The sequence below is a fragment of the Nematolebias whitei genome, chromosome 13, assembly GCF_014905685.2.
Source record: "Nematolebias whitei isolate Nwh7 chromosome 13, NemWhi1, whole genome shotgun sequence".
Lineage (NCBI taxonomy): Eukaryota > Metazoa > Chordata > Actinopteri > Cyprinodontiformes > Rivulidae > Nematolebias > Nematolebias whitei.
In genome coordinates this window covers 33,387,296-33,395,580 of record NC_056510.1, presented here as the reverse complement: position 1 = coordinate 33,395,580, position 8,285 = coordinate 33,387,296, and positions in this window count along the sequence as shown.

Here is an 8,285-nt window from a genome sequence, read left to right as displayed (position 1 = left end):
TTATTATTATTATTATTATTATTATTATTATTATTATTATTATTATTGTTATTATTATTATTATTAAACCACTGCCTGTTGAGGACGAGGGATGGAGGACGAGCTGAAGATTTGGCTACAGATTACATCTACAAGCATATCTAGCTACATCTACTAGCATATCTAGCTACATCTACTAGCATATCTAGCTACAGCATATTTAGCTACATCTACTAGCATATTTAGCTACTTCATTGACTCGGTTCTTCAGTGAAGTGACAGTGAAGTGATGAAAAACCTGAAAAACTTTGAGATGTATCAGTATCTACACAGTAATAAGGTCGGTGGTGTTTTGTTAAAAGAGGTGGGACACAATCTTATTGACCTTACAGCAGATACAGAGCTCAGCCAAAGCCTTAAAGTCCTCCATCACTGAGCCTGGGTTAACTGCAGAGAAAATCATAAAACTGAAGATGAACAAATACTATAAAGCTGTGTCCTCCATACACTTGAAATCACACCTGATATTCTCGTCACTGTTTTCAGTCCTTCTGAGGGTCCGGCGTCTCTTCTCCGGTGGTTTATTGCAGTCCAGACACAAAGTAGGATGCAGGTTTTCCTTCGCCGGCCATTTGTCAACAAAGTGAAATGACACAGCGTTTTGGGTGGTCTCTTCAAGTTCACATTTTTCAGCCACGTTCTTCTTAATTCTTCATCTGTAGGTAGGAGATGGAAACTAGACCTCTTTTCACAGGAATACTCTTTTTGTTTTGGGTCCGTGTTCAAACTCTGTTGTTGTAGCCACTGATTTAGTTTGGTGTGGTTGTTCTGCAGCCGTGAACACAACAGGTACCTGAACTCAGCACGGCTGTTTTAGTAAACTTTATGGTTGTTAAATAAATGTAAACAAAACAACAGAGTTTTATCTGCTAAACTGAATGTAAATTACTTTCAAATAAACTGCAGTCTTTGCGCCACTACCATGGTTAATCAATGGTTACGGCTACTTCCTGTCTGACAGGAAGTTGTTCCCATAATCATTTATAAAGTAGAGCCCCCAGGAATAAGGTAGATGAGGTCAGTGGTTTCCAACCTTTTTTGCTTTTTCACACAAAATAAAGAAAAAAATTAATAAAAATACATGAACTTGTACTTCCTGACTACTGCTGGTTGACAAAAAATTAAGTCATTAAATGACGAAGAGCCTTGTCAATCATCTTCATGTTTTATTGGTAGTCTGGGGCGGCTGTGACTGAGTATGGGGCGGCTGTGACTGGGTGGTTAGAGCAGTCGTCGTCCAATGCAAGAGTTGGGGGTTCGAACCCCACAGCAGTCACATGCTGAAGTGTTCCTGGGCAAGACACTGAACCCCTTGTTGCCTCCGATGTGTGTCCCATCGTTGTATGAATGTGATAAATCACTGATTAGTCTCTTTAGAATGATTTGTTCAATTAGCTTTGTAGAGATCTAGTAGAGTGCTGTATGAATGGGTAAATGAGGGCACAGATTGTCGTGTAAAGCGCTTTGAGTGTCTCAATAAGATAGAAAGGTGCTATATAAGTACAGTCCATAGTCTTGGAAGACCTTATGGGGAGAATCAGCCACACATTTATTTTTTCCATGATTTTATTTTATTGGTGTAGTCAATTAACACATTTTCTGACAAAGCCTAAAAATCCTCCCAACTTTTTAAAATGCATTTTGTCACAGTAACTTTACTACACTATCATCTTCCTGAGGCAAGACGTCATTAGCAGGTGCACAGTGCTCCCCCAGCTTTTTAGTATATTTGGGTTAGTAAAAGCAAAAAAACAAATCAAAAAGTAGTGTTTCTGGCATGGGTAGAGTTGAATAAAAATAAAGAATAAATAAACACACACACACACGTATACACAGAGTGGAGCTAAAAATTGGTGAATCCTTTATAATTTTCTATATTTCTGCATAAATATGAACTAAAACATCATTAGCTTTTCACAAAAGTCCTAAAAGTAGATAAAGAGAACTCAGTTAAACAATATTATACTTTGTCATTAATTTGAGGAAAATGATCCAATATTACATATTTTGCAAGATAACATACATTTTCACAATCTTAGAATTATTCCACAATAAATTTATTATTATTCTTTATCTTGCAGCAGTCCCAGCTGAATACTCAGAAATGCTCAGAAACTTCACTTTGTTTCTGTAACTACAGACAAGATCATGCAGTCTGACCGACATCTAAACCATCATATTGTGAACGTTTAAATGAGACACTAAAGTTAACCCTGTAACTTTAAAAACATTTAAAACTAGTATTTTAAAGCAGTTAAATAAGGCGGTTGATTTTCCCTGAGGAACATGAATAAATATTTTTCCAACAACAATCACTAACTATCTGAACAGGTCCACTCTCACACAAGCTGTGGTTGAATTTTTGGCTACATGTACAGCTTATCAGATCACATTGCTCTGCATCTCCGTAAACGATTATCTTTTAATTTCTAATCTGAACCATTTCAGTCAGACTAGAGAAATATTTGTCTATGAACATGCACTGATAATGACTGAAAAGAGCTAAGGTTTTGAGCGTTGTCCTGTTGTGACCTGAACCTGCGCTTAGTTGATGGTGTTTGCTGTTGAGCAATCCTCAGCTCTCGAGTCTGTCTTCTGTCAGACTCAATAGGTGTAACAGCACGGCAGGATATTCCTGCGGCCTGAGAGTCGGCGTCTTCTCTCAGTGACATCTAGTTCACACTGAACAAAAACAGAACACCCTCACATTTCACAGAGTTTATTGCACTGCTCTCTTAGTCAGTCTCATGTGTAACTGCAATAGGTGAATTTACGTTTAAGACCTTTTATTATTTTTCTCTTTTGCTAATAATTTATTTTTCTATATCAGGGGTTCCTGCACTCTTTTTCAGCATACGAGTTACTTTTAAAATTACAAAGTCAAAGTGATCTACCTACTATAAGGCCCCATTTACATAAGAACAACCTTTTGAAACATTAGTGTTTTTTCAATGTTTATTGGGGGTAATAAACAAAAAATGAGCGGGTTTACACGAAAATGTTGTAGTTTCTATGTCAGTTGGGTTGCCAGATAAAAAATTACGAACTATAGTACTGTGGTTTTAAAATGATGGTATTTTGACCTAAACTGTCACATGTGCTGAGTAGGGGTGTAATGGTACACTAAAATCACATTTTGTTTCGGTTCAGTTTCAAGGAGGGCTCGGTTCGATTAATTTTCAGTACAAAAAAGGCCAAAATGAAAATGTATAAAACGTTTATTTTGAAAATATGCCAAGTAAACAATACGTTTGTATAAAAAATAAATAAAAGCGACCCATTTGTGTATTTTAAATAAACTGCACTCTTTACAATAAATAAACTATACTAACAATAATAAAAATCTCAATGAATACAATAACAGTCAGAACCAGAACAATAAGCAGCAACAGACCGTTTACAATCTAACTTGTCAAGTTGTAAGTTTTTGACCAAAGCGACCAACTTGTTCACATTTTCTGCCAAAAGCACAGATATAGTTGCAGTGAATATCTCCAGCGGTGGAGAAAACCTCAGCACACTGATGGCTGTTTACTATTCACAGGGGGTTGAGTGATACTAGCAATAACAGCATTGTAAGAGGGGGACAGTTGAACCCGGAGGCCTCCACCCCTGTTTAATGATGGACGATTTCTTTTCACGAAGATGGCCTCCTTTACGCCTCTCTCAAACCATTGTTCCTCTCTGTCCAGGATGTGAACATCTTCATCCCTGGATGAAGATGTTCTACCTGGATTATTGAGCATGCATCAGGATATGTTGTACTGTCTGTTTTGTTACCTTTGATTTTGAAAAATTCCCAATTATTTTGAGATAGTTCTCTGTGGTGACCCCTGAAGAAGAGAGCAGCTGAAAGGTTTTTTTTTTTTTGTTCTATTTTGGACTTATTTACCTGGATGTGCATGCATCAGGACACTTTAGGGTTATGTTAATTACATTTGTGATTAAATGCAGAAAAATAAACCATTTTAAGAAGTAACGGATCATTGTACTTCTTGGCTTATTTACATAATGACTTTAATTGCTGGATGTCCGGTCCCTGAGCAGCTACCTTTCAGTAACTGTGGCCCCCTGAGCAGTTTAGTTGAATAGTCCTGCCCTATAGCGTTTTGGTGGAGGTGTGCACTCTCCAAGACTTTCTAGGTTTTACACTTGCCAGACAGATCTAAAAATAAATGCATTTATTTAATATCCCCTTGTCTTTCTCTCTCTTCATTGAACAGGAAGTTGTTCTGTTCATTACTCCAAACACTAGTTTCCTGTTTCACACATTCGGAACTGTTTCAACAAACATTTTGTTGCTTCTAGTTCTTTATTTGACACAGTTACTAATGGAAAATCAGCCACTTCACTTAATAACCAAACCTACAAATCAAATCCCTTCTACAAGTCAATCTTCAGTTAAACACAGCTTCTCTTTTTCTCCATTCTCAGTTAGTGAGGTTAATAAACTGTTAAAAGATCTTGATCCTAAAAAATCTGCAGGTCCAGATGAACTTCCACCTTATTTCTTAAGGCTGCTGCTCATATCATCACAGTCCTTTTGACCCACATCTTCAATCTCTCCATAAGACAAAACTCCATCCCAGAGGCTTGGAAAACAGCCTTTGTTCTTCCTGTGCTGAAGGGAGGTGACCCCACCTCACTGAACAACTATTTGCTAATCTCTAAACTCTGCATTTTAGCCAAGGTTCTAGAAAAACTGATAAACTCTCAAGTCAAAAATTACCTACATTCATTTAACATCTTACCTCCACATCAAGCTGGTTTCAGGAAGCAACACAGCACAACCACTGCTTCACTGAAGGTTCTTAATGACATCGTTGAAGCACTGGATGCTAAGGATTATTGTGCTGCACTTTTCTTAGACCTGTCTAAAGCTTTTGACACTGTGGATTATAACATCTTGTGTCATAAACTCTCAAAAATCGGTTTCTCAGAACACACCATTGGTTGGTTCTCTAATTATCTTTCAGACCGGAAGCAATGTGTTCTACATAATGGTACTTCCTCCAGTTATTTAACAGTCAACAATGGTGTACCACAAGGCTCAGTCTTAGGACCCACCCTCTTTACAATCTACATACGTAATGTAGGTAAAAACATTCCTAATGCATCCATACATTTCTACGCTGATGACACAGTTGTTTATTGTCGAGCTAAAACTGTTGCTAAGGCTTTCCAGCTTTTGAAATCTGCGTTCAACAACATCCAGACAGATTTGTTCCGCCTCAAACTTGTCCTAAATGCCGACAAAACCAAAGGGATGCTTTTTTCAAATAGGAAGTTGGTCCCAGCAGTTCTTCCTCCGATTTTATCCTCAAATGGTGTCCCCATTGAGTTTGTTGATTCCTGTAAATATTTGGGAATCTTGGTCGACTCACATCTCTCTTTTAAGCTTCATGTGGAAAACTTGGTAAAGAAACTGAAAGTTAAACAGGGTTTCTTTTTCAGTAACAGATCCTGTCTAACCCTGAATTCTAGGAAATGCCTTGTGTCTGTGACTTTCCTTCCCTCCATTGATTACGGTGACATTATTTACATGAACGCTTCTACAAGAACCCTGCAGATGTTGGATGCTGTCTATCATGGTGCACTAAGATTTATAACTGGCTGTGATTATCGTACCCACCACTGCACCCTGTATTCACTGGTTAACTGGACATCATTAACTTCACGCAGACTCCCACTGGTACATTTTCATCTTTAAATCACTTCTTGGTCTGCTGCCTTCATACATCTCCTCCTACATGTCTCTGCGTGAGTGCAGCTACGGAGTGCGCTCTCAGGACATTATTACCTGCAGTGTTCCCTCAATGAGGACTGAACTAGGCAAGAGGGCCTTCTCCTACTCCGCTCCTGTTTCCTGGAATACCTTACAAAACCAATTGAAGCTCTCGACCTTGACCTTTCTAAGTGGCTTTAAGAATCTGTTGGACTCCTGGCAGGGACCAATGCAGACATGTTCCTGTTTTTAGTTTTCTACATTTGCCTTAGAATCTAGCTGTTTTTTTGTTACCTTTTTCTTTTAGCCATCCTATTTGTTTAAAATAAAATAAAAACTGGAGTATGACTTTTTATAACTGTTTACTGTTGTCGCTGTTGTCCACTGTTGTCATCATTCTTTGTTGAAATCAGGTCTCTCTTGTAAATGAGTCCTCAAGGCTCAATGGGATTTACCCGTCTAAATAAAGGTTGAATGAAAATTCTCTTTTAGATATGGTTGTGCGCTACTTCAGCTTTCTCTCTCTTATCCTGTCTATTTTTCTTTTTATCTTGATTTGACTCAGTTGTATTTCACTTATTTTTCTGTAGTTTGACTGAAGTGTCTGGGTTTTATGACCAGGTAAATAAATTAACAGATGGCCACTTTGCACATTAAAACTGTAATTTTCCTGTTTATGCATACTGAATGAGGTGTGATGCAGGGCAATGCAGCTATTTTAGACTGAGGACAGACCAACAGAATGCAATAAATAGGCAATAAGCATGTGCATTATTTATGTAATAACCAATAAATAGGCAATAAGCATGTGCATTATTTATGTAATAACAGTTTATTAACTTAAGAAATATATTTCATATAATAGACCATGTGGTTAATAAATGAAAACTGACCTAATGTACAATCTTCCTTTAATTTAATGATACCCTTATTTAAATGCGATATTTTAGGTGCCTTCCTTACTATTTCTGTCATGTTTTCAAGTTGAAGACCTGTGATAATTCCAGTTCAGCATTTGTATTTGGAATCTGCTACATCTATCAAAAGGAATCCTTTAAACTCCAACACGCACAATAATAATCCCAAGTGCTCTTCAGTGGTAATTACTATGGTAAATGGACTGTACTTATATAGCGCCTTTCTATCTTATCTAGATACTCAAAGCACTTTACAACATGATCTGTGCCTCATTTACCCATTCATACAGCGCTCTACTAGATCTCTACAAAGATAATTCAACAAATCATTCTAAAGAGAATAATTAGTGCTTCATCACATTCATACACTGATGGGACACACATCGGAGGCAATGAGGGGTTCAGTGTCTTGCCCAGGGACAATTTGGCATGTAAATACTGGTGGATTCGAACCTCTAACTCTTGCATTGGAAGATGACTGCTCTAACCACTCTGACACAGCCACCCCAATACTACAATAGAACACAATGGTTAGGCGCTATATGTTTTGTTTTTTCTTCACATTTGGGCAGGCAGGGCAATGACAAAGAAAGTAGAACTGTTTGTATTAAAATTGTTGCTCATTAAGGATGGCCTGCTTCTTACATGTACAAGCCACTACGATGTAGGCAACTCCACGGGAAGAATTAATAGACTTATAAGACTTATCCAATGTAGCTGTTTTTGTTTAGTTTTTATATCATTTCTTTTATTTACTTTTTATTTTACATGCTTTTATATGATGGTTTATTGTTGTCTGTACCTCATCTGTGTCCTTTGTTTAAATCAGGTCTCTCTTGTAAATGAGTCCTTATGACTCAATGAGACTAACCTGTATAAATAAAGGTTGAATGAATGAATTGGTACAGGAAAGAGCTTCCTGGCTTGAAATCACCAACTGATGTGTGTCAGAGTTTCTTTATCATTCGCACCACATGTGGTACATGTAGTGGAACGAATTTGTGTACACAGGGTCCAAGTTACATCTAACAAAAGTATAAAATGTAAAAGAAAAACAGTAATAAGATCTGAATATGAACTAAGAAAAATGTTAACTAGAAATACACTAAGCACTAGTAGTACAAAAACGATACACCAAACAGCAGCACGAATATGAGTCTGTGTGAGCAGATGAGTACGAATGAACACAGCAACATGAAACAGATCAGCAGCAATATGAAACAGATCAGCAGCAACATGATGTGATTTTCCACAGTGATTATTCTGGTTAGAGATTCATGAGTCTAACAGCTTCAGGGTAGAAGCTGTTCTTCAGTCTAGTGGTTCTACACTTAATGCTCCTTAACCTCCTTCCTGAGGGGAGTTGGGCAAAAAGTGTGAGTTCTGGATGAGTGGGGTCCTTCATGATGCAGGTGGACCTCTTCCTGCATCTGGAGGTGTAAATGTCTGTGATGGTGGGGAGGCTGACTCCAACAGCCTTCACCACTCTCTACAAATATCCTGATGCATGCTCAATAATCCAGGTAGAAAAATCTAAAAAAGTTAAATCTGGTCCTCTGGACATTCAAAAAAACAAAACAAAGCAAATCAACAAAAAAATGTAG